Here is a 17111-nt window from a genome sequence, read left to right as displayed (position 1 = left end):
GCTTCCTCTCAGGCGCAGCTTCCCCATGAGAAGGAGCTTAGATTAGAATTTTATTGTGACAGAGAGGAAGCAAGAAGTCAAAATATTTACTTGGAGAAAGCACCAGCAGTTTGCCTAATTACACTGGGTGAAGGGGGTCATTAATAATCCCACCGCCGCAGAGGTCCTGTGAATTGTGAGTGAGCTGCTGTGTATCGCTAGAGAGCGAACTTGTCCTCCCGGCAGGGCAAAGGGGCTTGGCTTTGCTCACCTGCCTACCCCACATCTCTCTCCTGGAGACACTGGTTTTTCTCTTGCTCACCTGCAAACTTATTGCAAGTTTGCTCTCTGCCGGGAGACTAATCTGCGAGGAGCCTCTTCAGTGAGGTGCCGGCTGCTGCTCACCTGTGTTCCGTGACCCACAGTGCTCTGTGCTGGGGACACTGCATAGCACTGTGCGCCTCTCCCCAGTGTGTCTGCATTGTGTCCATCTCATGTTCTGTGCTCCCCAAAATCGAAACCAGGGTCAGTGATAGGCTGTCATTGCTGGGAGTACTGTGGCCAAGACACGAGGTATAATCGGTTTGCATAGTTCATCACATCTCAACATCTGTATTCCCTCTTCACAGATGAGGAAGCAGAGGCAGAGCCTGAAGTGCCCTGCCCAAGGTTGCAATGCTGAGCCATCCTTTTCCCGGTGACTTCAAGGAGAACAACAAGGGTATTTATTATACGTATTTGTACACACACGTTCATGTGTGCGCCTATGGGTGTGTGTGCATGTGTGCATATAAGTACTTTTATATATTCATGTGTGTACCTATGGATTTGTATGCATGTGTATAGGGAGGCCCAAGGTAGATGCTGAGTGTCTTCCTCAATTGCTCACTACCTTTTTATTTATTTATTATTTGTTTGTTTGTTATTATATTTACTCATTTTTATTTTATGTGTGACTGTTTTGCCTACATGTATGTATGTGTACTACTTGCATGCCTGGTGTCCACGGAGGTCAGAAGTGGGTATTGTATCCCCTGGAACTGGAGTTACAGATGGGTCCTCTGCAAGAGCAATCAGTATTCTTCTCAGCAGCTGAGCTATCTCTCCAGCTCCTCCACCTTATTTTTTGAGACAGGGTCTCTCACTGATCTAGAGCTCTCTGGTTGACGAGGCTGGCTGGCCAATGGGCTCCAGGGATCTGCTTGTCTCTCCCTTTCACGGTTGGGATTACAGGTGTGTGCAGCCATGCCCAACTTTTCTGATGTGGCAGGGATCAAACTCAGGTCTCCATGCCTCTGTGGCAAGCACTATACAGACTTAGCCTAATTATAGCTCTGTGCCAATGCCGGTTAATAATCTCACAGATATAAAAAAACAGCTGAGAATAATACATTGATGTAATAAAGGATGTACTAAATTTGCTTAGGAACTATGAAGTCACACAAAGAAGTTAGCTAGAGGAGTGCCCCTGGTTCTCTCATCGGGAAGAGGATCGTTCTGCGAGGCAGGAAGCACAGCCTTGGTTAACGGCTGCCTGGTAAAGTACCCTGTCTGTTCCCTGATAACTACCACACTATTCTCAAATCATAAATCTTCCAATTTGTCCAAGTAACCAAACCTTGACATTTCTGCCCCTATGAAACATTTTTAATGGCTTAAAATTGTAATCTGGGGCTGTGAAACTTTATACGCCAATGGAATTTCTGTTGGGGGCTGGTTCCCTGGTGCAGAGTCAGTCATGCGCTAGTATTAAAGAGTTTTTCCTTATTAATCTCTAAATGGTGGAGTGATTTCTAGCAGAGAAGACATGCTGTTTCTACACACCACTCCTGCTGTGGTCCTGTGCCCTTAGTTAGCGTTTTTGTCAACTTAACACAAGCTAGAGTCATTTGAGAGGAGGGAACCTCCATTGAGAAAATGCTCCCACTGGGTTGGCCTATGGGAAAGTCTGGAGGTCATTTTATTGATTAAAATTTGATAGGGGAGGGCCTATCCCACTGTGGGCATTATCACCCCTGAGCTGGTGGTCCTGGATGATGTAAGAAAGCAGACTGAGCAAGTGCTGGTCTGTGAGCAGTAATCGGAGCTCCTTCATGGCTTCTGCTTCAGTTCCTGCTTCCAGGTTCCTGCCTTGAGTTCCTGTTCTGACTTCTTTTGATGTTGGACTATGATGTGGAAGTGTAAGCAAAACACACCCTTTCCTCCCCAAGTTTTTTTTGATCACAGTGTTTTTTTCACAATAGGAACCCTGACTAATACATCCTGTGAATTCTGAGTAAATATCTGTATACCATTCTAGGGGGTAAACCTGTTCTTGTACTGGTCAAGCCAGGCAGTGGCCTCCCAGGCACAGCAAGGACATTTAGAGTGTGAACTGGAGCTGGAGAGATGACTCAGTACTTAAGAACATTGGCTGCTCTTCCTGAGCACCCACATTGTAGCTCACAACTGCCTGTAACTCCAGTCCTGGGGGATCTGACGCCCTTTTCTGACCTTTGTAGGCCCCAGGCACGCACGTGGTGAACATAGATGCCTACAGGCAAAATACTCATACACATAAGATAATAAATAAACCTGGAGTGTGAACTGGAGGTATATTTTCTGATATAAAAGAGAAAAAGAATTTGAAGTCTGAAAGTGTGACGGTAACAGTGTTTCTGTCCTGGGTGGTAGTGGCCAGCTTCCTCACCTAAGCCTGGGGATGATGATGTGACTGTTGAAAAGGCTCACATAAACAGCAGAGGGACACGCACGGCCATTCCCATCCAAGGAATCATCCTCCTGCAACTTCACCTCATGCTGACGGGAGCAGTTACCCAGGTGGCACCTCCCAAGGCCACTTCCTTACATGCACAGATCACCCTGCGTGCTGGCTAGTCTTATGTCAAATGACTCAAGGTGGAGTCATCTGAAAGGAGAAAACTTCAGTTGAGAAAATTGAAATCCATACGATCCAGCTGTAGGGCATTTTCATAATTAGTGGTTGACGGAGAAGGGCCCAGGCCTTTGTTGGTGATTCCATCCCTGGGATGGTGGTCCTGGGGTCTATCAGGAAGCAGGCTGAACAAGCCATGGGGAGCAAACCAGTAAGCAGCACTCCTCCATGACCTCTGCATCAGCTCCTGCCTCCAGGTGCCTGCCCTGTTTGAGTTCCTGCCCTGGCTTCTTTCAGTGATGGACTGTGGTGTGGAAGTGTGAGCCACATAAGCCCTTTGTTCCCCAAGTTGCTTGGGTCATGGTGTTTCATCACAGCAGTAGTAAACCTAACTAGGACACTTTGTAAGCACGATTCTAATGGGCTGCAGTGTGTGTAGCACTCTGTGAAACCTGACTCCTTATTTCACACACATGGGCTGTTGCCAGTGTTTAAATTTACACGAAGTTAGAGGCTTAAAGAACATGAATATTTTAAACCCTTGATATCAAAATTTTGTTTTTCTAGAATGTTATTAATTTATGCTTCCTCTGGCAGGGCTGTCAGCATCATATAAAAACAGATACACACCCGGGAAGCACTCTTCAGCCCTTGGCTAATTGGCAGGGAGAAAGTGGGACTTGACTGATGAGGGTTTGAGATTGTTGCTCTTTATTATTTTTTAAGTTACCATGCAAAGGGGGTTCATTACAGAATTGGTGTCATCATGCTTAGTCCTTAATCTGTCCCCTCCCCCACTGTCCTCTCACACTCCCCCTTCTGCCTTCACAGGTACTCCCTTACTCTCCTCTCTCCCCTCCCCCTCCCCCTTCCCCCCTCCCTCCTTCCCTCCCTCCCTCCCTCCCTCTCTCTCTCTCTCTCTCTCTCTCTCTCTCTCTCTCTCTCTCTCTCTCTCTCTCATTTTAGTCTAGATTCTACTTGAGAGAAAGCACGGCATTTGTCTGACTGATTCATTTCTCCTCACATAGCGATCTCCAATCCCATTCGTATTCCCGCAAATGCCATGACTTAGTTTTCTCTACAGCTGAATATAAGGTCCCCATATGAACATGTGCCACATTCTCTGTATCCATTCATGTGCTGATAGACATCTGGGCTGGTTTCACTTCCTGGCTCTTACGACTTGTGCAACCATAAACACAGATGTATAGGCGTCTCTGCACTGTGCGGACTTAAGAGTTCTTTGGTCTATCTGGGAGTGGCCCAGCTGGGTCATACAGTAGTTCTAGTTTGAGTTAATTTTTTTTAAGTCTTTTTTTTTTTTTTTAATTCATGGGTATAGGTGTTCTGCCTGCCTGTCTCAAAGCACCACATGCATGCAGTGCCTGCTGTGGCCAAAAGAGGGCGGTAGATCCCATACAGATGGCTCTGAGTCACCATGCGGGTTCTGGGAGCTGCTCTTAACTGCTGGGGTCCCCTGCTCTTAACTGCTAAGATGTCTCTCTAACCCCAATATTTTAGGGATTTTTGTTTGTTTGAGAAATCACCACACTGACTTCTGCAATGCGTGGCTGAACCAGCTTACACTCCTACCGCCTGTGCGTCAGGATTCAGCGTTCACATCCTTTCCAGTTGATTTTCTTGATGGCAGCCATTTGGACCATAGTGAGGCAGGCTCTCACAGCAGTTTTAATTTGCGTTTCTCTGTTAGCGAAGGGTGCTGAACACGTTGACCAGCATTCATTGTCCATTTGTTCTCTTACATCGAGAGCGGTATTCAGTTCATCCATTCATCCATTCAGGGTTTACTTATTTATTTATTATTGGTTAGTTTGGTTCTTGGTATTTCATTTTTTCATTAATTATTTGAAAATTCTATATATATACACAGTATATCAATTATATCCATCCTTACTCCCTCCCTTCAACTCCCCAGATGTATCTCCTTTCCATCTTCGTGTCTTCTCTCCTCTTTTGAATAACCCACTGAGTCCAACTAGTGCTGTCCATATGCTTATGGGTATGGGTTATCTACTGGGACGTGGGCATAGGAGGGTGCCAGGTCTCCTGGAACTGGAGTCACAGGTGGTTGTGGGCACCGTGTGGTGTTGGGAAAACCTGGGCCCTCTGCAGAAGCAGCAAGTGCTTTTAACTTCAGCGCCCTCCCTCCAGCCCTCAACCTTTCTTACTCTCCTGAAACACACCCTGACTGGGCCCAGTGAGTGGGCGTCAGACAGGACCTCTCTTACCCACTTCCTCCTCTATGTTTTCCGGTCCGTGGTTATAGGGACCTCAGCTGGTTGTAGTCAAGTGTCTAGTGGCTCAGCTGAGCCAGCCTGACCCGAACTGATTTTTCCACATATTTCTTCAGGTTAGGCAGCCTTTGTCTCAACGTGGGGTGGGTTAATACCCAGTTTCTCTGATCCCACAGTACTCATACTGATCCTATCCATCTCAGTGTTCCAAGCCCCATGAGCCAACCTGAGCCAGACTCTTCCATTGTTCATTTAAAATAATCTTTCCCAATTCCAGAAGCTCTGGTGCTGAACATTCCCTGATTATTGTAATTTTTTTTTTTTTTTTGCACCAGGCCATTGTTAAAGCCTCGACTGCATCTGAGTCATGTTTCCCTTCCTTTGTAGGACCTAAGGGGTTTCTTCTGTCAATTTCTCCTCACTCTGTCCTTCCTCACCTCCCAGCTTTTCCCATGGGACCCCAGTTTGGGGACTCTAGGAAGGCCTCTTCAGCACATAACAGAAAAAACTCCCATAAAATGACTAAACTGAAATGGCTTTGATCCCAGGAACAATCAACCCACCGCAGGGCACAGCAGAGACTATTGCTGAGGACTGAGCCCTCTGAAGACATTCAGCTTCCCCAAGACAAACACAGGAGACAGACAGAGAGTCACACAGGAGACAGACAGACAGAGTCACACAGGAGACAGACAGACAGAGTCACACAGGAGACAGACAGACTGAGAAGTGTACAGAAGACAGACAGACTGAAGTGTACAGGAGACAGATGAAGTCACAGGAGACAGATTGAGAGTCATAGACTATCACTCATCTTTCCCAACAATGAGAAAACACCCCTCTAGATTCTTGCTATTGTCCTGGACTCCCCATGCAATCCAGTTGACCTGCATCATAACTCTTTGTAGATGAATTTAAAACCAAAGTACAAGGATGAGCAAGAGACCAGCGGAGACATCGTGCATTCTTGGTAAATACAGCAAACAAATGATGGTGTGCATCATGGTAGGATCATACGCAGTGAATATATTTTAATTTGAAATGTAACTGTCTGGGCATGTAGCTCACAGTACTGTGCTTGCCTGGCATGTGCAAGACCTTGGATTGAGCTTCCAGCAACACACACACACACCACCACACACACATTGACACATCACACTCACATGAACACACACACACACACACACACACACACACACACACACACACACTACCACCATCACCACACACACACACACACACACACACACACACATTCACACACCACACTTACATGAACACACACACTACCACCATTACCACCACCACACTCACATGAACACACATACACACCACTACCACCATACACACACATTCACACACCACACTTACATGAATATACACACACACACCACCACCACCATACACTCTCACACACACATTCACATACCACACTCACTCACATGCATATACATACACACCACCACCACACACACACACATTCACACATCACACTCACATGCACACACACACCACCACCACTACCACTACATACTCACACACACTCTCACACCACTCTCACATGCACACACACAGTCTAAACAGTGCAGAGGAAGGACACATGTAAATAAAACATATCATGCTGCTTTTGTTGAGCACATGATGGGAATTCTCTGACTTCTGATCATATAACAGCTAAGCTTCAGGGAGTTACCCACAACTCTGCAATTCTTACAAGGTATGATATGTTCATGTGGCAGAAGCTATAGCACATATTGATGATAGAAATAGGTTTATACAGAATACAAACATCAACTCCAAATAATAGTGTGTTTTATTTAGGATACAAAACCCAGAACTGAAAAATAACAAGAAAACCACAGAGGATAAATTAGAGCAAGTCTCTGTCCCCACACATGGGAAAAATGTACCAAGACCCCAGTGGATGCCTGAGACCGAAGAGGATTGACTCCTGTGTACTGTTTTCCTCATGGACACATTTTGGATGAAGTTTAATTTATACACTAGTCTCCGAGGTTAACAATAATAACCAAGTACAATGTGCTGTAATGGAAATGTGGAAGTGTGAACATGCACCCTCTCCCAAAAACAAAATGGGGGCTGGGGAGCTGCTCTGTAGCTGAAAGCCGGGAGCTCCTCCAGAGGACCCAGGCTTGATTCCCAGCACCCATGTGGCAGCTCACAACCACCTGGAACTTCAGTTCGAGGGATCCAACACTTTCTTCTGGTCTCTGAGAGCACCAGGCATACATATGGGGCACAGACATGCATGCAGGCAAAACATCCCCACATGTAAAATTTAAAAAACAAATAATACAAATTTAAAAACTAGTAATGAAGATGGAATTGTTTACATTTGTAGAGGTTTTGTTGTTGTTGATATTTTCAGACCAGTGGGCTGTGGGCCCCTGGAACACTAATGGGGGTCTATTCTAGGTCACTGTGCATAGGACAAGAAAGGTCTAAAAATGCAGTTATCATGGCTACTGCTCCCTGTATAGCCCTGTAGAGGGGTGACAGCTGACATTCAGTTGTTTATTTCCTGTATGTGTACATGTAGGTGGAGTGGCTAGTTTACAGATGGAAATTATATATTTTCAGTCGGCCAACTGGGAAAACTGCATCTCAACAAATAGTGAGTGGGCCAGGAGCGTGTAAAGCTGGATATATGTGCAGGAAATGGTGACTTACAAAGGGAAGTCTTCTGGAGCATTCTGTGTGTCTTTAGGTGAGAATTAGCACAAATCCCTTTGACAGAGACTTTGAAATGACTGACTTCTACTGCTACATGAAATATAGGTGCACACTACAAAACTAGTCATTTCTCAGAGCAAGACTGACTTAAAGAAGCAAGATGGAATATGCATTCCAGAATTTGATGATTTTGTGGATATAGATTTTAGAACTTAAGACTTTTAGGGAAAAAAAAAAAACCTTCCTTTTTACTCTGTACCAATTTGGGCAACACATTAAATAAAAGGAACAATAGAAGATGAATGATACAGCAACAAACCCAATATGAATAATGTTCTGTGTGTGTGTGTGTGTGTGTGTGTGTGTGTGTGTGTGTGTGTGTATGTGCGTGTGTGTGCGTGCGTGTGTGTGCACAGTGCTCTCCTCAGCAGAGGCCAGAGGTGGACCTGGCGTGTCCTCCTTCCTCTACCCATCTCCACATCACTTTTGAGACAGTGTCTCTCACTGAATTTGCCATTTTGACATAACTGGCTAAGCAGGAAGGCGCTCTGTGTCTGCCGGTCTCTGTCCCTTAGTGACAGACACGCTGCCCCGCCTGCGATTCTCCTGCTGTGGTTGGCAGTGCAAACCCAGGTCCTCTTGCTCGCACAGCAGCACTTTACCCGCGCAGCGGCTTCCCGTTTGTGCTCGCCGCTCCTAAAGGACCAAGAGTTGAGAAATTCTCCGGGGAAAGCCCGTTGTGACTATCAAACACCCGCAGCCAACGTTCAACACACCGTGAATCCTGTGGCTCTTACACCATCCCCACAACGTGGGGCAGGTCAGTGAGGGGAAGAGGGTCTCCAGCCTGACCCTAAGCTGGATTCAAAACCAGCTGTTCTCCATCAGAGGCAGTACTTTCATTATTCAAAGAATTACAACACTGAAAGAAAAATCTCAGCCATGCCGGTTTTCTCCGTGGCATCTATAATTGGACATTTTAAAAGATAAACTGCTCCAGCTACATTTAAACATGAACTTACAGCTTACAAACACATTATGAGATGTGTTGCTGTTGGGTACTCATGTGTGAGGATAAGAGTCTTTCTTTTCCCTTTTCCTTTTTTTTTTTTCTGAGACAAGGTCTCACTGTCTCACTGGCTGGCTGGCCTGGAACTCCATATGTAGACCAGGCTGGCCTTGAAAGGTAGGCCTGCCTCTTCTTTCTGGGTGCTGGAATCAAAGGCATTCACCACGACAGCCAGCTAGAGAAACTAAACGCTTTAAAGTGCTTTCTAAATTCTGATGTGAGGAGCCAGGCATGGGTGTGCCGCAGGAAGCCAAGGCTGGAGGAGTGTGACCTTGAGACCAGCCTTGCTGCCCTTCCGCCTTGAGTAAGTTTTGGGGATCAAATTCAGGTAGTCAGGCTTGTGAGGCAAGGGTCTTTGCTGAAACATCTCACTGGCACAAGCCAGGGATGGATACTTTTTGAAGTGGGGTTTTGTGTTGTCTGGGCTGGCCTCAAACTTTGTGTGTGTGTGTGTGTGTGTGTGTGTGTGTGTGTGTGTGTGTGTGTGTGTGTGTGTGTGTGTGTACATGCATAGGTGCCTACAGGGTCAGGAGGGAGCATCAATCTCTTGGAGCTGGACCTGCAGGTGATGGAGCACTGACTAACATGGGTGCTGTGATTAGAAATCCATTCTTCTGCCAGAACAGTAAGTGCTCTTAACCTCCAAACCAGCTTTCCAGACACAAATTAAATGTTTTGGGAGAAACCCCCATATGTCCCCCATAGCTGAGTAACGATTGTTATTTCTACACTGAGAATCTAAATACTTCACAGAGAAAAGCAAAACTCTTCCCAGAGCGATTTCCTGATCCAACATTTTCAGCGGTCACAAGAGGGCGCCTCAACAAAAGATAACAGCACCACACAGATCATTTGCTTCTGAAATGCACACAAACATGCTCACATGTATGTGTCTGTGCACACCAATACCTCTACTCACATGTGCATGCTCACAAACACATGCATGCACATGCAGTTCACACACATGCTCACACAATCTTGCATGCACACACATGGGCACTTGCATGCACTTGCATACCTGTGCACACCATGCATGTGTGTACACATGCACCCACATATATGCTCACACAAAGGCAGACACACACTTGTATTCTCACAATACACACATGCACATGAACATTCGCACACATGCATACAGAAGGAAATTGTTTCGTCTTACTTTAATTATGCTCAGGTTACTGAGGTTAAAATTGCTGAGTGAGAGGATGGCAGCCCTTATGCTGGCCCCTTGCAGTTTTCCTGAGCAGTGGGAGGTTTGCATCCAACACTCACTACTCAGCATTAGAACCCTACAAATGGCACATCAAAGGAGCGCCAACGTCAGGGTCATTCTCCCACACTCGTGACAAATAGTGATTTGTGTTTTCCTGGTTAATAGAGAAAAGTAAAATCCATCGTTAATATGTCCAGCCCTTTCTAGCTAAAATAATCCTGTCACCCACTGAGCTCTGCTCCGTCCTGAACACACTGACAGGAGACTGACCAGTGTCCACAGAGCTGCTGGAGTCAGCCACTGACTTCAGGGACAGGGGTGGCATTTACTTTCCTGTGCCACAAAACCGATTTCAGCGTGGTTGAGGAAGTGCTTAGGAGCTGCCCTGATGGCTCAGGATCGTGCTCGCCTGAACTTTTCTCGATTCTGATTCTCCGGGGTGCAGTCAGCAGCCTGCGGAATGTGGCTGAGGAGGTGGCCGATGTCTCCATCTTCCTGGTCTTTCACCTTTCTGAGTTGTCCAGTGTGAGCCACAGACCTGCAGGGCTGTGAAGCTTCTTGGGGCCGTAACACTTGAAACATCTCTTGGCTAACATCTTACTACCAGAGCTCAAAAGTTTTTGTTTCATTTAAGCTATCACTTCCCTATCATGACTTATTTTTCCTTTTTAAAGTTGAATCAATAAATTTCTCCTGGGTTGAACATTCTTCACTCTCTACCCATTTCATCCTTGGAGAACAGTGGAGACAGGGGGATTGACAGTCTCACCCAACTGTTTCACTTACAGGAGCCCAAATGACTCAAAGGCAGCTGCGCCTGGGAAGGGCCCCACCCTAGCATGAGAGATGACTCACAAAAGCCACACAATTGGAGTCCCCTGAGAGATCTGCAGGAGGCTGGACAGCGGAAGCCCCTCTTCAAAGCAGCCATCACCGCCTATGTGGGGAGGGCGGGGCTTGTGACTTGTATGTTTCAGGAGCTTCCTGAGTTTTGGGCTTGTGACTTGTATATTTCAGGAGCTTCCTGAGTTTTCTGAGTCTTCAATTCTGAGTTTTGGTTATTTGCAGAAACTTAAGGAGCTTCTCTCCTGGGTGGAATGTTTAATTAAGAGGAATTGCTATATAACGTCTCCTTCGTTTGGTTTGTTCCTAGCCATTTTATTAGTAGTTTTTGAGGTTTTGTGAATGTAATGGGTGAGTTTGTTACTGGCTTATAGAAAAGCCACTTTTTTTTTTTTGCTTGTTGATTTTGTATCCTGCTACTTTGCTGAGCGTTTTTCAGATGTACAAGTTTTTGATGGAGTCCTTGGGGCTTAAGTACAGGATCACTTCTTCAACAAACGAGGCTAATTTGATGTTTCCCTTTCCTCTTTGTGACCTGTGTTGGTAGTGTAGTAGTGAGGGTAGCTGCCTTTCTTTTCTGTTTGTGTATCTCTTTAACTTTTTAAAAATGCTTGTGTATGGTATGAGTGTTTGCCTGCATTCATGCATGTGTACCACGTATGGGCCTGGTGTCTGTGGAGGTCAGAAGACAGACAGTTGTGAGCTACTACATGTGTGCTGGGAACACAGTTTGGGTCCTCTGTCGGGCAACCAGTGCTTTTAACCACTGAGCCATCTTTCCAGCCTTTCTATTTGGATCTTTTTTATTATTGAATTACTAAGAATTCAAGCAGTATCTAAAGGAAGTATGGAGAGAGCTGACACCCTGACCTGTGTCTGATCTTAAAAGAAATCCTTTCAGGTTTCCTCCACTGAGCATCTGGTTCTGGGTTTCCTGTGTGCAGCCTTTGTTTATGCGGAGGTGAGACTCTTCCAGCCCTAAGTCTCTTTGGGGCTCTTCATCAGCAAATGTTGCTGGATTCTGTCAGAGGCTTTTTCTGTATTTATAGAGATAATTGTGGTATTTTGATGCTATGTACAATGATTTGTCACATAAATTGATTGTGTATGTTGAGCCATCCTTGTACTGTTTGTGTTAACTATTTATTAGCACCATTTGTCCTTATGAAATGACCCACGAGAGATAGTTACTGACAACCACACAGATCAAGCCAATTAAAAGTTTTGAGTCCCTTATTAATGGTCAGACCAAGAACTGGTTCGAACTTCTGGCAAGTCCCTTGGTGCCTGGGGTATAGCATTTTAAAAGACAAAATCATAATTACATCAGTGCTCTAGGGGACCTTACATTAGTGACGGGTTGAGAGTTGCCTAGTAACATCTGCTCTCTTTATAAGACTCAGCAGTATCTTCCAGATACTACGTATCATGTTTGAACCATGGTCAAGGTCATGGACAGTCCCAGGATTGTCCCCAAGGTGAATGTGTCTGTTAGGGACGAAAGGCTGAGAAGTGACCAGGCCAGGGAGGAGGGTTGTGAGCCATGGTTTTGTTTTTTTTTGTTTTTTTTTTTTTTTTTTTGGTTTTTTCGAGACAGGGTTTCTCTGTGTAGCTTTGCGCTTTTCCTGGAACTCGCTTTGGAGACCAGGCTGGCCTCGAACTCACAGAGAAGAGCCATGGGTTTTAATCAAACATTTTACAGCACCAAAATTATTTGATTCATGCTTTTATTTACTTAAATTATCTTTAACATTTTGTAAAGTCTCTTTGATAATTCCTGATTTGTTAGCATAGAAATCACAAGCCTCTCCCAGTGTTACACAAAGTCCTTCCTGGGACATGAAACTAAGTCTAAACCTCTGGTGTTGGAGGACTACTTTTGTTAGAGACTCTACCCCAGCATGAGCATACCGAAGGAGAACTGAAGGTATCTAACGTCTGCATCTATCTGATGACTCCTCTGTCGCAGACCCATTTCTCCTCGGATCAGGGTTGTAGCACTCAGGCAGCGGTCCCTGCCACCCCCTTTCCTACCACCACTGGATGAGGAGAGGGCCAGCTCTCCTGTGCTGTGGGGCAGCCACAGGGGATCCCTGAACAACATGCTGGGAAGTACAAGCACAACCACAAATAAGGTCCTACAGCAGTTGACTGGTGGTCCAGGCAGACCAGGTTCCTGTGGGAATGGAACACACTTCTGAGTGAAGAGTAACTGTAAGACCAGTGTTACAAGAGGCGGAAGCAGGCGGTTCACAACCAAACACGATGCTTATCCGTGAGAGTCTTACTCTGAGTGGATCTGGTCCAGGTGAGACGGTTCATTTCTGGTCCTGGTCTGGAACAGGCTTGGCAGGGGAGTGATGAATCTGGGCAGAGATCCCATCAACCTTGACAGCAGTTGGCCATTTGCCCCTGTGAGGAGGGTTTCCGCAGTATAAGGAGCCTTTAAAGTCAGGTCCTGGCCAAGGGTGAGCCTGTCAGCTTCCTTTGCTAGAATAACTGTGGCAGCTACAGCCAGACACTTGGACAGATTGCAGCAGGCCTCTGCCAGGGTCCCAGGGTGAGGTTCCCCCCGACTGCACCCTGAGTCTTCACCCACAGGTTTAGGCTGCCCCATCATTTGGATAAGATAGTGGACCTGCCTTTCCTTAGTCCATAGGTCAAATGGTTAATAAGGCCTTACGTGTACCCTGGAAGCTCTGCTGAGCCTGCTGACCTCAGAGTTCTGGACAAATCAAACACGTGACTCAGACTATAAGTCCACCTTCTCTATATTAACTTTGGAAACTTATGAAAATTTACCTAACATTTTACCCCTGGCCCTTCTTAGGACAAGATTCACCCTCCTTTGAGAACAAGTTTGGAAGGCTATCCATTTGTTGCCCATTTAAGAGACCCCATCACTGAGGAAAGTACTCATCAGCCTCTTTTACAGCATCTCCAGTCTCTCCAACAGGTCCAGCCTGCAGCCCATCCTAGGGTTCGAGTTGCCCATCCAGTTCCCTCCTGGGTGCCCTCTCATTCATTCCAACCTGGGACCAAGTAAACATCAAGACGTTTCAGGAAGAAGGACAGACACCTGCCTCGAAAGGACCTCACACTGTGGGAGAGACATTCAGAGGCAGCCTGGGTGGGCATCTCTGGGAGATGCAGAATCTGGTACCCAGAAGAAAGTAACTCAGTCAACCTGGTGGCACACAGATGGGTAGTCTGGTGCAGCTGATGCACCAAGAGACATCTGAGGGCTTCGTGGAGGATAATTCTTGAGTCTGTCATTATTCACCATCCAGCTGCATCCGGTTTTACATCCCGGGAGGGGCCCTTTCTTCTTACTGGGAGTAGATGAGTTGAGGAGGGAGGTGGGCATCAGGAAAAGCAATGGGCAAGACAGGCACCTTTGCTGCCTGATGGATGCCAGGTCTGCCCTTCAGTCTCTTTGGGCTTCAGGTGTGTTGGTTGTTCGATGCCCTTTGCAATCTCCTCTGGGAGCCAGACTGCTTCAAGGAGAGCAATTGTCTTTGTTGCTCAACAATTTTTTTTCAGTCAATAGGCCTCTCCGGCAGGAGAGTGTCCTGGAGGCCTGGGTGGCTGGTCTGAGGTATGTCCAGCAGATTCTCACAGTCACGGAGGGGGCCCTCGGGGTCATCATCAGGTGTCAATGTCACAGGGTTGAGATTCTATAGCAGTAAAATTGAGAGGGCACTGATTGAGCAACAGACTGATATTGAGTGACACCATTTGCCCCTGTGAGGAGGGTTTCTGCAGTATAAGGAGCCTTTAAAGTCAGGTCCGGGCCAAGGGTGAGCCTGTCGGCTTCCTTTGCTAGAATAACTGTGGCAGCTACAGCCAGACGCTTGGACAGATTGCAGTAGGCCTCTGCCAGGGTCCCAGGGACTGAGTCCAAATGCCTTTTGCAATGCCCAAGTCCCATGGATGAAGAAGTGGACCTGCTTGGGGACATTTGGTAAAGCTGAAGCTGGGGCTCTGGTTAGGTAAGAGTCCACTTCAGTTCCCAGGAAGCTTTGCTGCTCTGCTTCAGTCCACTTCAAAGGCTGGTCTCCTGCAGAGGCAGAATAAAGGGGATGGGCTATTTCAGCAAATCCAGGAATCCAGAGCCTGCAAGCATTATCTCCCCACCCCCAGGTACCTGCTCTCTCTCTCTCTCTCTCTCTCTCTCTCTCTCTCCCCCCCGCTTTTTGGTTTGAGACAGGGTTTTTCTGAGTAGCTCTGGCTGTCCTTGAATTTGCTCTAGATCAGGCTGGCCTCAAAGGCAGATATCTGCCGCTTCTGCTTCCCAAGTGCTGGGATTAAAGGCATGCTCTGCCACCACCGCCCTGCTTCTTGATTTGGGGAGCAGAGATCTGGAAGGCTTCTTTCCCAGCACCTCTGAGAGTTCTCCGACCTGGAGTGAGCTTTTGTTTGGCAGAGCTGAACCTTTTTTATGGAGACATGATATCCCAATGCCTGGAGCAGTTGGAGCAAAAATCTTTGTGTCTTCTTAAGAGGTGTCGATGTCAGCTGCTGCCAATAGATATCTACACGCTGGAGCAGAGCTGAGTTAGGGCATGACACCCTGAATCCAGTTAAGTCTTTTATAATGCCTCCCCAAAGAGTCTAGGGGAATTTTTGAACACTTGGGGCGGTCATATCCACGTTAGCTGGCTTGGCTCAATCTCACTGGACATGGATCAGTTCATTTGAAGGTAACTATGAGCTGGCCAACAGCACCAGGAGAATGGAGGCAAAAGCATCCTTAAGATCCAGGGTTGTGTAGACCTGGTGGTCTGGTAGGAGAAGACTGAGCAAAGTGTACAGATTTAGAATATGGGAAGGTGTTTTTCAAGCTGATTGGCATGGGGTTGGGATGTTAGCTTCTCACAGCCTTTTAACAGGAGGAGCAATCTTTAGTCCAGCCTTTTGGCTCGTGGGATATTGCAAGACCCTTATCAGTGTGGCTTCCCACAGAGGCGTACCACAGCTGGAGGGCAAGCTGCCAGGCCCGGGTGATTTGCCTTAGTCGTACTTGTACTTTAGGAGACCGTGGTTGAAAATCCTGGAGTAGGGTCTCTGGATCTGGATTGGTTTCTGTTGTGAGCTCTGGGAGAGCCAGACAGAGGGGCAGCTAAGCTGAGCTGGTAGGCAGATGTAACGGAGATTTTAGTGTCTTGAGGAGTGAAGGTGATGGTGGTCCCTAATTTTCTAAGATCTCTGCCCAGATGGGGATGCCAGTCTGGGAAGAGAGAGCCAGCTGTTTGTGGCCCAGGCTGGCTGTTCTTTTAGGTTGAGGTGATGGTCCTTAATGGTGCCCGTGGCTCCCTGAACTGGCATCTTTTTATTGGTAACTGCCCCCCTTTTTTTGTCTGTCTGTTTTTGAGGATCTCTCCCTTGGACATGAACAGTAAGAGCGGTGGGGAGTTCAGACAGAGTGGCGGGCGGGCAGTCAGCACGACCTTGCCTGCCTGCCATGGCAGCTTGCCTCTGCCCTTCAGCGAGCCGGTCATTTTACACTTTTCGGGCCGCCTCCGTGAGCTGAGAGATATTTATCCCTGCAAAACCCTCTAGCTTTTGGAGTTTGGGGAGGGAGATATGTCTAGAGTTGATAAAGTGACAAAAAACAAATTTAATTGAGTAGTATTTTCTGGAGTCAGTGGATTAAATTCCAAAAGGTTTTTGTTTGTTTTTTGTAATAACTCAAGAAACACTTCCCCCTTCCTGAAAAACCTCAGTAGACTTAGACAAATTAGTGGGTTTTCAAGCTGCACCCTGAATTCCAGTTATAAAGTACACGTGAAAAGTGTCCGGGCCTGGGAACCTGCACATGTACTGTGCTGGGGTCCTGGTCAGGGCCTTTGGATGGAAAGCTGTCCCAAAGCCAGTAGCTTTTCCGCGTCCTCTCCAGCCTCTGCCTCACTAAGTTCCCTTTCCTTTGAAGCAAACAGAGCAGGGTGGGGGGACCGACGGATACCAGGAGGGCAGTTACGGCTTGGGGCTTACCAGAATAAAAGGGGGTGTCTGGGTTATCCAGTTATGCAGATCTGAAGTAGAAAAAGAAACATACATCAGGAGAGGGCAACACCCTTTCTCCGTATCGTTGCCGCTTGCCCTAGGAGGAGCGGTGTCTCCAGAGACTGGACTCCTGAGTTAGTGTGGGGCGTGGCGGGCCGGGTCGCTTCCAGCGAAAAG

General features: G+C 46.8%; 1 long non-coding RNA gene across 4 annotated transcripts in view; it reads left to right on the top strand.

The window, feature by feature from the left end:
• The window catches only part of LOC128111045 (uncharacterized), an 80916-nt gene that overhangs the window by 6059 nt on the left and 57746 nt on the right, over positions 1-17111 (top strand). For 3 of the 4 annotated variants that reach the window (XR_008218446.1, XR_008218447.1, XR_008218449.1), the window contains 2 exons: positions 609-700; positions 1406-1516. This is a non-coding gene — a long non-coding RNA (uncharacterized LOC128111045). The remainder of the gene's footprint in view (positions 1-608; positions 701-1405; positions 1517-17111) is intronic. The other variant, XR_008218448.1, reaches the window with a different exon arrangement.

The sequence above is a fragment of the Peromyscus californicus genome, unplaced genomic scaffold (assembly GCF_007827085.1).
Source record: "Peromyscus californicus insignis strain IS unplaced genomic scaffold, ASM782708v3 Scaffold_15__1_contigs__length_86483966, whole genome shotgun sequence".
Taxonomy (NCBI): Eukaryota; Metazoa; Chordata; class Mammalia; order Rodentia; family Cricetidae; genus Peromyscus; species Peromyscus californicus.
Note: the sequence above shows the minus strand (reverse complement) of the source record. Positions and strands in the feature narration are given on the sequence as shown.